Source organism: Perissodus microlepis, chromosome 23 (assembly GCF_051167445.1).
Source record: "Perissodus microlepis isolate ML-2025 ecotype Zambia chromosome 23, ASM5116744v1, whole genome shotgun sequence".
NCBI classification, from domain to species: domain Eukaryota; kingdom Metazoa; phylum Chordata; class Actinopteri; order Cichliformes; family Cichlidae; genus Perissodus; species Perissodus microlepis.
In genome coordinates this window covers 34,820,435-34,834,372 of record NC_140482.1, presented here as the reverse complement: position 1 = coordinate 34,834,372, position 13,938 = coordinate 34,820,435, and positions in this window count along the sequence as shown.

Sequence of the window (13,938 nt, the reverse complement as noted above, 5' to 3'; positions counted from 1 at the left end):
TGTTAATCAGCCATATCCTGTTACAGAACGTGAAGCCAATCAGGCTAATGTGCTGTTAGCGAAGGCAACTTCTGAGTGACATATGAGGTTGGCGGGGGTCGCCGGTAGCCTCTCACACTGGACCAGGATAATGAGACTGTCCCGCTGTCAAGCATCTGTGGCCCTGCTCTAGTTTCCTTCAACACACACTTCAGGCCACACAAACAAACACATACACACACATTCAGGCTCATTTACACGGTCACATAGAACATTTTATTCATTATGAGTCAGAAACATTAAAATGAATTTTAAAAAAATGGAATAACTTCAGTAGAGTAGTGTGTGTGTGTGTGAGAGAGTAACCTGGAGGGGCTGAGAGGCCTTGGTCTGCGTGTATGTGTCTCAATGTGAATGTGTAGTTTTGGCAGCTGAGAGATTAACTGCATTCATCTTCATTTGTTGGCTGGCGTTTGCTGTGTTACCTGCTGGAACAGCAATGCTCTACTTCCCCCTGAGACTCAGACCACCGATGTGATTCTGAAAACTGAAGCAGACATACCGCTCATTTCATATCTCATTTTCTTTCTCCTCTCTCTCTCTTTCCTTGTGTTCTGATTCTGTATTCTGCTTAGCACCCTCCCTGACTGTCCCACATGTACAAATGCCTGGCTGAGTCTCACTGTGACATTTGACAAATAGCATAACAATCTGCAGTTTCTGTCCTTTGCACTTTGAATGATGATATTCACATCAGCGATCACTTTTTATAGAGCAGCTGTCGAAAATGCACACATACACATGCATGATCTGCAATCGCAGTTGCGCAAGTTTCCTTTTCCTGTGTAAAAACGAGCCTCTTGTGACACTAAACTAATGACTTATTGAATACGTCATTATTTCCCCATATTATATCATCAGGGTTGGGAAAATTAAAATCGACTGCCCTACTTTATCAGCGTGCCCTTTTGTGCAAACGAGTGTAGCAGTAATAAAAGAGAAGTGAAATACTTAGATGAAAATGCTCCAAAACCCATCCTTTCAGATTTCTCAGCTCAGGATTGAAGTGTGTCAGAGGTGGGTGGGATTTAGAAAGGTGGCAGGGAACCAGCAGTGTCAAGGCAGCGACTATAACACACTCCTCTCTGATGTGTGACATGTTAAAGCAAGTATATGTTAACGGGCATTTGTTTGTAGGTGTGTTTGAGTACAGGAGCAGTGAAAAGTCACAATCTATTACCGCTGTGAGGGAAAGATGAGAGAAACAATATCAGACAGGAACACTTGCGTATTTCAGATGCCACCTTGAATTAGGTGGTTGAAGATTATGTGGTGAAATTGAAAGCATTTGCCTCAGAAAATGAATTCATGAGTGAAAAACACAATGGCAGCACTATTTTTCTGAGACTGAATAAAATGAGTAGACATACCGAAGAGAGCAAAACAGCGGGCACAGAAGCAGTCTGAGGGTAAACCATCAGGTAGATGGCAAATTGGAATTGCATGAACAGTGACACTTTCCTTTTTTTCTGCAATATTTGAATGTGTGTGTGTGCCTGCATCGCTGCAAGTGTTTTTCGTTAAAGAATACGACAAACACAATTTTTTCTATGACACTCTCTGCCAGACTAGCTTTGTAAGGTGTGCTTAATGATTTTGAATGGATTAATTTTTCAACCCAAATCATGACCTTTTTCTAAATTTCACCTACAGCTTTTGTTGCCTAAAGCCCTGAAGGAGTATGGCATCTAAAAGTATTAATTCCTCTCACTGTTACTAAATGAGAGTAACGTATTCTGAATACTTTGGATTACTTAATATATTATCATGCTTTTTACATCTACCTGAGTGTACTATTGCTGTGTTATTTATTACTATTACTGAAGGCTACTCGCCATACCAATACCAACTAGATTTTAAAATCTTAATATAAAATGAGTAACAGTAGGGTGGACATTAGGCAAGGCTGCACTTTTTGCAGCGATCTCGTACAGAAAACTATTCCGCGCTTATATAAAACAGGTCCGCGGCTCCGAACCGTAGTAAAGGGACCTCTGGCTAATACGTCGGGTGCCGTGTCGGGCTCGTAGCCGAAAACTAGCTTTACTTTGTTGTCTGGGTCAACTTTGCTAGTGAGAGACAGAGAGAGGCGTTGAAAGGGTGCTCCAGTGGGACTTATTGTTTCAAAGGAAAACACGAACACAGTGTACTGTCGAGTCTTAATAGCTTACTTACAACTGGGCTCGTCAGGCACTCTTCTTGGCTGCAGTGGTTATTATTATATTTACATGCTTCCATCTCCCGTTTCTGCTCGGTGACAACTCGTACTTTTCCGTTTCCACCGGCGTGGAAACCAAAAATAGAGAGGACATAGCCTTTGAAACAGGGAAATACCACCATGTAATCCATTCATTTCAACAAAGTAACTGTATTCTGAATACCAACTTTTTAAATGGTAACTATAACGAAATACAGTTACTCATATTTTGTATTTTAAATATGTAACAGCGGTACATGTATTCTGTTACTCCCCAACACTGTTTGCCATTTTATATTTATATACTAGCAAATACAGCTAACAAATGATCCCTGGTTAACTTATCACATAGCACATTCCCAAAGAAGTTTACTGGAGCTCACAGTATATTTGGGAGGTTTGGTGAGTCATTTTTTCCTGCTGTACCAGATCTGAAGTTTCACTTACTCACAATTCACAACCTGACCACACCCGTAAACAAATCTGTATTCGTTAATGCCGCTGGGAAGTCATCCTGCAGTTTCACTGGGAAGTGTAAATCCATTTCACATGACTTCACCTTGTTTTTGCAGTAGCTACAGGGATGTCACTGGGATTTTAGTTTGACTTTGATTTGACTTCTGATTTTGAACTTTATTTGTGCTTAAAACTTTGTATTAAAAATGTCCCTCATGTTTTTATATATAGTAGTAACAGCAGATGGGTTTTAATATATCTTGTACTAGATACTATTTATCTTTCATAACTGCATATTATAATCTCATAGCTCTCTACCTTTTTTATTTATTATATCTACATCTTTTATATTTATTTTAATTGCACATCATGGCTCGTTTCAATCCTGTGTATGCCCTGTGCATATTGCAGAACTGACAATGAAGTTGACTTGAACTTTGATTTGTTTTTCTTGAGAGGTTTGCAGTTCTTCCCCCTATTTTGTCCAGCCAAAGCCTGCATGTCTCATATTGCTACAACAAAAATGGTATTTTGGCCACAGAATAACAGAAGATACCAAGTGCAGTAATAGCTAAATGTAACATCTTTATTGTAATATAAATATAAACTTAAAATACATTGAGTTGGTGCTTTAGTGTAAATGTTAAGTGTTTGTTTTTTTGGAACAGGCAAAACGCATGACCTTAAAAAGCCACACAGGCTCTTTTTTCTTGGCCTGATACCCAGTGGTATGCTCATGATACCAAAATGCTTGCAACGCCACTGACTCACACCTGCACTCCTACAACGTCTGCGTTGAATAACCACAATAGAAAGACAAGAAGGATGCCATCTCCGTGGTGATGTTGGAGCTGGCTCGGTTGCATCTATTTGATTACTTTCATTCTGTTCTTCCCTGTCTTCAATATTCATGGTAGGCAAGGCATTTGCATTGATACCATGAAATATGGATGCTCTGTGGAAGGAAAAGAGAGACAACCGACCTTTCACTGCCACATGAGAATGGATAAAAAAAGAACTTAATAAAGGCTGTTTCAAATACTGAGTTAAAAGAGAAATAGTCCCTGTCTTTTTGTCAGCCAGATTTTTTTTTGTTGTTTTTTCTCCATTTGCATCTGCCATCTGAATTCAAATCATTGCACGGTACTTAGAGGAAATATGTCAGAGGAATGTGAAACAGTTAAGCTGTGAAAAAAATGGAGAAAACAGTAAAACTGTTTGGTGTGTGTGTTTCTGAGAGATGGAGAAATAAGAGAAAGGCAGGGAAGTTTGCTAGGAAGAAGGTGGAGATTGGTTGCACCTGCACTACAGTGTTTAGATAAGCTCCAGCAGCAGGGAGCTGAGGAATCAGCAGAAATGAAACATGATGCAGGTTCAACTCACCACTTCAAAGAGAACTTAAGAGTTCAAGAAACTTAAAATCTTTGATTCACTGCAGCAATACACACTGTATAATTTAGCATAAGGCGAATTTCATGAGCATTCCTGACTCTTAGTACATCCTGCCATATCATACTGTTTGCCAGAGTCCTGCTGAGAAGAGAAGAGAAGAGAAGAGAAGAGAAGAGAAGAGAAGAGAAGAGAAGAGAAGACTGCATTTATTTAGTTGAGAAACTATTATTCATCCTGTAATTTTACAGTGATTGTGAAAATATAAGACTGGCAAATATCTCTCCGAATCCAAGAACATTTAAGTTCATGTCAGCAACAACAACAACACATTTGCAGGATTGTGAGCTCCATGTGACCTGCAACTGGAATAAATTATGCTTGGAGGTAAAAATGGACTAAACAAATGCTGCTGATACTGTGAACATGAGAAAGGATTGAACTTTACTTATCACAATGTTAAAATCGTTAAATAGATTTACTCCTGTTCATTTGTCACCTGGGAATTTGCCTTTATTGTAGTACTGAAATAAAGGATTTCTAGCCTCATAAAAACCAAATATTATACACAGAGACACAGCCTACATTGTACCTTAATTTTACTTACCTGTTTGGTTGACCCAACTGCAACTGTTTTGCGACACTTCAGTCATTTATTTTCTTTTAAGTAACCCGTCTGTTTGTTCTCTTCATGCACTCAAAATAAGCTTCAGATGACGGGAAAAAAAACCTCTGACAGGTACTGCATAATAATATGTTACAAGTGTGTACTGTTTGAGAATATTCTTAATAAACAAGCTAAATGATTCAGCTCTGTCTGCGTCACTGAGTGACTCATAAAGAATTGTCATTTCATGTCTGCAGTGAGTCTGGAGCACCTGTGGCTCACAGTATCTGTGTTTAAAGAGCAGCCTGAGGTAGGAAAAGCAAAGAAGGAAGCCACACGTGAAAACACAAAGGATAACAACTGTTTTGTGCAAAGCTGGAATCACACGCATGGATTTAAAAGCAGCTTTTCTAAAGGAAAGCTTAGATAATGATAAGAAAGAAAGTCACATACAACTAGCAAGTATTCCGATTCCTGTCTTGTAGAAAGGTTTAAATGCTTACTCTACAGTACCTGGCAACATTATAAAAACCTGAGACATGTTGTCATTTACAAAGATTATGGGCTTTCTGCTAAACTACAGAGCACAGTGTTTCTGTTTCAGTAAGTGGTCTACAGAAAATCAATCATGTAGGTGTTTAAAATGCTTAGTGGGTTATTAAATCTTTGCCATGTTATAGAAAGGTCCTTGTAGTTTAAGCCACTGGTGGCATTTTGCATGACATTTTAGTTCATTAAAAATATTTTTGTTATTAGCACTAGTCACTTTTGAAGTGTTTTGGTTGCCTTTTACACAAAGTTCAAGGTTTCAGTTCCTCTGCCCACACTGTTTTAGAAGAAAATCCAGCTTCTGCTGAACTCCCAGTACAGGTTTGGGCAGTTCTCTTATTTACCTTTTCTCTAACCACGCCTCTATTCTCTGCCCACTTCCTGATCACCTTTGCCTGTTTAGAGGTGAGCAGGTTCTGGGCTCACACAGGAGAAATCCTCTCCGCTTTGGACTCATTCCGTATTTTATAAAGTCCAGCAGCAAGATAAAATTTCTCTCTTTCTACATGAAGACTGTCAGCCGGTCTCCGGTTTGCTTGAGTTGGACAAAGTCCTCTTTACGGAGTCATTTAACTCTCCTGTCCTTCCCCTCCACCTCCTCTCTGAATGGTTTAAAGTTACACTGCCTGCCAGACTTTACCTGTTCAGGTGAACTGCACTGCCGAAAGTGAATGTTGCTAATGAAGCCATGTAAGTATAGTTTCCTATTTTACATTTTATTAGAAGCATGTCTGTTATTTATCTTAAATGCTTCACTAAGTTACACAAAACGTCGTGCCAGCAGTTATTGCTGCTCCGGTGTTTGCATGGAAAGAATTTGCATTACATTTGTATTTTATATGTGAGTGTAGCGTATGTCGATTTTCTCTTACCTATGTGCACTGGTGTTAAGTACAGTCTGTGCTGACCCACTCAGCCATTCAGATACAAGTGACGCTTCATGGGGTTTCACATCTGGCTTCAGCTGTTTTCCCAGATTGAGGTGTCAGGTCTGGCTCAGACTCAATGTTCAGATTGCTATGAACTCAGAGAGAGGCCAGAATACACAAACATACACACGAGCCTAATGCAGAGATTAGTAAAAGGGCAGAAATTATACTAATATTTGATTTGCACATCCCCTGTTTAGTCTAAAAGGAACAAAATGTGCTGAAGACATCAAAAATATTATGCTGTGTTACATTTGGTGTGCAGTTAAATAATTTATAGATAGGTAGGTAGATAGATAGATAGATAGATAGATAGATAGATAGCTGATTGTTGCTGTTTTTTTCCAATGTTTATCGGTGTGTGATTGCAAAACAGATGTTTGTATGAAAAGAAAAAATGGCTTGTTGGAATTTTTCTGTCTCATGGACATGTCTGAACACAACTGCCTATGTTTGGTCTATGCTCTACAACACATAACTTTTGTGCCTGAGCCCAGCCTGCCTTGTGCTATGTTACGCTTAGAGTCCTTGATTATTGACCTGTCAGCAGGTTATCTGGTACTATTTAAATATTTTTATGATATGATGACTAACCCATTTGTCGATGAGGAACTTATTGTTTCCACTCTCTAAGTGAGATTTCTCCTAAGACGAGCCACAGATCAGTTTATTATCTTCACGGTCTTGAAGCTACACCTGTAACAGGTGTCTTCCTTGTCAATTACAGTAACACGGTGCTTTGATTTGACAGAGAGATCATTATGTTGAAGCATGAACTTGCTTTGCAGACACTCATACTTTGTCTGATTTGTCAGGCTTTGACTTTTACTCTGAGGGTGTGTTTTGTTTGGTCGATACAAATATGGTTTGATGTCTGTGACTAAAAATGAGGAGTGGATTTGTACATAGCAACAAGCTAGCTCAGTGTGGACAATGAGAATGCTGATACAGAAATTACCTTATTAATGGCTTATTCTTCACAATCATTTGTTAAGAAAAGAAGCTGACTTGGCATGGCCGTGTCTCTTTATTAACTCATCAAGTTATTTCAGATCACAGGAGAGAAACCTGAGAGTGAATAAACAATGGTAGTTAAAGACAATGTGCAAACTGTATGAAAGAAGGCTCATGCTATGCTAAATAAACACCTCTCTGTGCACTCAGTTGCATAAGGCCTAGACAGCCAACAACTGGCATAACTATAGTTCAAAGATGAAAATAAAGACTACCCTGAGTGTTGTATTTACCATGTAAACATTTTTTTTACTTTGTAGTCCAAACTGAAAGCCTTGAGCCTGACAGCCCCACCTTTCTCATTCTCTTTGGATACTAGATGGCCGGTGTAGTCAATAATTAAACGTCAACAATATGTAGTCAAGGTTCAGTCAATTAGCTGTCGTGAATGATTTTGTTGTGAGGAAAGAGCAACAGTCCCACAGGACTGATGTGACAAAGTGAACTTATCACTTCAGAGATTAGGAATGATCCAGTATGAGCCAATGCTCCTCAGGCACGGGTGTGTCCACTGAATATGCCTGCATGGAAAAAAAAAAGGTGTGCAAAAGCATGAAATGTCTGCATGTAGATACATGTAGCAGCACTGGGAATATCCCTGCTATTGTGCCATGTTGTATAGATGTTATTTATGCATGTCAGGCTCAACTTCTCCACTGTAAAATTCTTGAGAAAAAATAACTACACCCAATGGAAGACATCATCGATCTGTTGGAATAACCGAACATAAGATAATCTTTGATTGTAAGTTAGAACAAATGCAATGATCCCTGTGAGAAATTGTTTTTAAAAGTTCAAAAATTACCAGCACAATGACAAACAGCACAAACAGGAATTATATATCTTGATTGACGGTGTCTCTTTTGTCCTGTCTCCCTCCCCTCACCCCCACCCGGTCACGTCAGATGGCTGCCCCTCCCTGAGCCTGTTGCTTCTGGAGATTTCTTTCTGTTAAAATGTAATTTTTCCTTCCCACTCTCACCGCATGTTTGATCATAGGTGGTCGTCTGATTGTCGGGGTTTTTGTCACTATTACTGTAGTATTTTTACTTTACAATGTAAAGTTCCTTAAGGCAGCTGTTGTGATTTGACTTGACTGAACAGAACGGATTTCCAGAGAAAGGAAGGGCCTCCCATTAGTTGCATTTTGCCATTAGTCTTTGGGTGAAAGTTGTCTTTCCTCTCTCTGGAATATCTTGCGTTTGTTGGGAGATGTTCTTATGCGCAAGACTGAGCCAAGTCAAGATCATGCCAAGATCAGTGATGCATTTGACACAAAAAGAACTCCTTCCTGAGAACCACCAATGTTGTCCCAGGAGCCGCAGGTAGCTCCTAGTGCTACCTGTTTCTCATGTGGCCCCTTGTGCAATTAAGTTTCCCAGGGGGCCACATGAGAAACTTGGCCTGTTGTTAAGGGCTGCATCAATGGGCTTAACTCATTTCTACTCAATGTCAATTTTATCACTTCATTAATTTCTTCTGGACATTACAATTTGTGAAATTTTAAACACTTTTTATATTTTATACAAAGTGACAAAGAGCATGTATTGATTTCTTTGGTCAATAATTTAAGTTCAATAATTTAATCCCAGTTGTAATAGACCTTGTACCCTCTTAGATTCACATTAAGGAGAAGATAGAATACAAACAGACATATATACATAATTACATTTTAAGTTTATTAATGGGTCAATATTGGCTTCTAAAGCCAAAAAACTACATTTCCTTGTGGTATCATTTGAGATTCTCAGTCTCAGCACTTCAACGAGGCTGAAATATTTGTTTGTTAGTATGTATAAGAAAAAACCCCATCAATGTTCATTTGATGAACCAGAAGTTGGAGCTCTTCTTCTTGTTTGGAATGTTATAAAATCATTATACGCGAGCTCTGTAGTGGTCTAACATATTAGAATTTTCTTTTTGATCCAGCACCCCCCTGTGCTACCGAACTCTAGGGTGTGCATGCCAGATTTCATTTTTATTTCTCTGTGCACTTGGTTTTTCACATCACTGTTTAATACTATTGTTAGTTTGAATCGTCTTTTAACAGCTTTGCGTCAAGTGCGAGAAGAGAACAGACGTAAGCTAAAGAGAATATTAGACAAGCTTTATTTTTTATTTACTTTGACTATGAATCACCGTTTTCTTGTTCTCATCACCTACTGACAGGTACTTGGTCTCTTTACCTCCCCTTTTCTGTCTGTAGCTTTTCCTGTGTAGTGATGAAAGTGCTCTGCTTCGTAGACAAAGTCAGACGTTGCCACAGTGTGTGATGAATCAGCCGTGCCACCACAAGTTCTCAGAGGGAAAGTTCATCTTTGCTAAGACTGTTAAGCCTCTACTTATTAGCCTTCCGCTACCCGGCATACCAAAAGACTGTAAGCTTATGGCTCTCACAACTTGCCACCCAACAATTTCATACTGTAAAAAGAAATTATATTGATTAATTCTGCAGCTTGGTGGTTAATCTGGACATTTGCATGTATTCACAAAGAGGTAGGACAGATTTGTATGTATTACCATATTGGAATCCACATCAAAGTCTATTGTTAGTTATAATTTTTTAGAAATAAATTATTTAGCAGAAGAGCATGGGAATCTGTCCAATTAAAACAGAACTAGGGCTTGGATTACATAAATATTTTGTAGGCTCCAAACACAAGTTTTGTTGTTGTTGTTGTTGTTTGGTTTTGTTTTTCTAACTTGATCTAGTGTCTCATTAAGCAGCCAACACCCAGCAGTGGGTCCAGAAACAAAGCATGTGGAGAGTCAACAAGATGGCTTATGCCAAGGTGACGTGTGCCTCACTGAGCCCATCTGTTTGTGTCCATGTGCCCAAATAGCATGCCTGTTTTGGGTTTTGGATATGACGCGTTCATTGGCACACTCACAATGTAAACCTGTGTATCAGTAAAGAAAAAAAAAAGACTTGGCACGTCTAAAATCATGTCACATTGCTGTGGATTAACAGCGATGTATGTTTGTCAGGCTGTACACTGAGCAGGAGGCTGAAGACTTATCTGATTCTATCTGTCTCTGTACTTTCTGCTGACATAAGTAGTATTGATGTTGCTGCATCCACAGAAGAAATCTCACTTGTTCGATCTCTCTTCTCTGTGTCAGTGCAGAAAATCAAACTGAGGAGAAAAGACAGGTTTGGAGGACTGCTGCACACAACATGTTCTGTAGTTGTGTTTGAAAAATAAAAAAAATAAAAGTGTCCCTGCTCAGCTCCTCCAAGATATCATGAGTATTTTCATAGCAAAAAAAGAATGAGCAAATCGCCCTTTTAGATATATGTCACTCTTTGGACCCAAATAGTGACCCTGAAATTTATAGTACTTCAAAGTGATTCCATTTCGAGCAACTAAAACAGGTAAATGTGGCTTATATAGTGATGCATCAGTATTACTCATGAATCAGTTTCATATAATTGCAGTCATTTAATTCAGTTCAGTTGTATTTATATAGTGCCAAATCACAACAACAGTTACTTGTTGTTAGGTAAATACTCTACAAAAATGTGAAAATACCCTACAAGCATTGCTGGTAACACTTTTGCACTTGATTTTTGAATACAGACTATATTTTTTTACATTTTTGTCTGTTTGCATTATATTTATCTTCCCCACAGCTCTCCTTTGCTAATGACCTCCTTACCAGCTCTAACATGGCATCCCAAGTGTTCTCCAAATGAGTATCCAGGAGCAGAGTACATACCCTGAAGTTGCCACGGCAATGGCTGAAGCATCAGCTCCACCGCTTTCCCCTTCAGACTATGGATCATTGTCTCCAACTCCTGAACTGTGCGCATCATGTGGCCACAGTCATCAGTTGGAAGAGAACCATGAGTACCTTTACAAGGATGAAGTGGACGATGACCTCATCTGTCACATCTGTCTGCAGCCACTCATCAAGCCTCTGGACACGCCCTGCGGACATACTTATTGCCAAGAGTGTCTCACCAGCTTCCTGCTGGAGAGTGACTTCTGTCCTGTGTGCCGTGAACCCCTCATGCTACAGACCTGCAGGAAGCCCAGCCTTCTGGTCCACAAGCTGCTGGAGAAGCTGTCCGTGGCTTGTCCCTTCACTGACCATTGCACTGAAACAATGCCCCGTGGTCAACTGGAAGACCACATCAAGTTCAGGTAGGCTGGTAGAAACAGTTTGCACCATTAAATTCCCTGTTTAAAAATGATATTATTAGTATTGCTATTAAACAAGTAAGCAAGTACTTTAGCTTCTGGTTTTTCCTTTCTTCTATTTGGTTTTGATGTGCCTACTAAACTCTACAATGACCTGAAGTAAGCACACACTCCAACCCTCCTCCTCTGCCCGTCGTCATTAGCCCACAGCTCCAGTCCCAAAGGGTAGAGTTCTTCCAACGAGACTTTCATCTAAACTAGGCCCAGATCCTCTGTTTATAAAAGAAAGCACTTCCTTTTTTCTCAGTCTGGGTCTGTTTTCATTAATGCTCATTAACACTTCCTTAGCCCAAAGGCCGCTGGGATAATTAGTGAATCTTGCCCCACACCACACATAAGTACTAGGAGTATTTCCTATTCATTTGCACTTAAAACTTAGAAAAATCAAGTTGCCTAAAACTCCTTAAACTCTAAAAATTTTGTCCCTCCCTCAATCTTATTTCCCATTTCCAGAACATAGACTCATTTCATCTGTTTATGCTCTTTTTATACCTTCTTTTCTTGCTCATCTTTTTGCCTGTCATTTCTTCCCTAGTCTTTTCCTTCATGTAATGTGAATGTTATAATGAGGTGTGGCTCTCTGAGGCCAGTTCCCAGAAGGATTCAGCTGTAGAGGTGAGAGACTGCTTTCAGAGAGATGACTCTACACACTGTTTGCAGGAATGTAGAATAGTTTCAGTGAAATGCCGATTTAAACATTTCCATCAGGGTCCAGTGGGTACATGGCGTCTTTGAGTTTTTATTGAAAGATGTTGGTTAATATTCTCTATATATTGAATCTATCAAGTATATTTAAATTATAAACTATAGGAAACTAGTAGTCTTGGGTCGGGATTATACTTTTCATCTCCGTAAGTCTGTAAGGATCCAGGTGCACCACTCAAAGACAGAGATAATTAATGAGTCCTTACCAAGACACAGGGTGCATGAGACAAACAGAGTCCAAAAAAACCAAAAACCACACATAGTTCAGGAGGTCGACAATGCCTCGGGGCAAAACTCAGGGGCTTTTTCTAGTGGTGGAGACAAAGAGGATCTGGAGGTCAACCGCAATGCTGAAGACAAAGACGGAGCAGACCCTGAGACCGGGTTATCCACAGGCTCTGAACCCCTAGACATGTTCTTTTCACAACTGGTGGGCACAGAATCAAAACTGATTTATTACTTGCCAGCTCAGAAACAGAGGACTTTGAACAGAGAGTTCATTATTAGTCAGTTCAGGAGCAACAAACTCATACTTGATAGCGACTGGCTTAGATATACACAATTCACTTGTGCAATGCAGTGGCTCAAAAACTGAAGTTAAATTATCTTTTACTTTTTCATTGGCATGCTCAGAAACTAAACAAACAGAATTAACAGTCTTTTGATTTAGCCTGTTTTGTGGCACTCTGATCAGTCTTAGGTCCCGTTGTATTGAAAACAGTCTTGTTTCACTGGCTTTATTTGATCCAGACAGAGAAAGTCAGTTTCAATCACCCTCATGTAGTAAGTCCAGTAACCAAGGAATGGTGGATACCAGTCTTTGTAGCCTATAACTAACTGCTCCCTGATATCCTTACACCTTATAAATCATGCCCTCCTTCAACTCATCTAAGGGGTTGAGAGCTGCTGGGTCCATAATGGCCGTGTCATTCTGTCACAATTTGGCCTTGTGGCAGGTTAGGCAGGTGCAGCACTTGGAAACAATGAGAATTAACTAAACTCACAAGAAGAAACTAGGTGCTAGGAACAGGAAACTAGGAAACTGTGAAGGAACCATAGACCTCACAGAAAAAACAAAACCACACAGCATGAGCAGAAAACATGACAGCAAGCAAAGGGAGACTGAGGACATAAATACACAAGGGATAACGAGGGAACAGACCACAGGTGGGAACACAGCTGAAACTAATCTGACTGACGAGGCAGAACACAACACACACAGGATGAGAGACTATCAAAATAAGACAGGAAGTAACAAACACTGAGATTCATGGGCTAGATACTGGGACAGGGGAGAAACAGACATGGACATCAGAATAGGAAAGACATGAACTGACCAGAAATCAAGAATTACAAATACAAACTCAGAGGCACTGGAAAGAGACATGTTCAGAAACTAGATAACCCAAAACTTATGATAACCTGGAAAACCCAACGTCATCCCTTCAAACTTTTGAAAATAAGTCCAGAACGGAAACTCAAAACCCTGGGTCACTCACCCAGGTAACATGACACATGTCATCTTTAGACAGTGACTGCGAGCATCTGTGCAAATGTCTATGAGCCTGCTTGTTTTTTATGAACTTGCACTTACATGTGTACAATGTATCAAGTACACAAGCGCTCCGGGCAGCAGATTTAAAGAAATTTAACAGAAATTATCTCCAGCTGTCTGTTTCCATGTCCGCAAGCAAGTATAATCAACGCCTTCGTGTAATTTTAACAGGACACAAGTGACACAGGAGGAAATTATATACAAATACTGTAAGTTCTTTTCACCAACTCACTCAGCGGTGAGTTAGAGAGGAGTTCCAAACAGTGAATTTTATCATTTTATCATTTCATTTG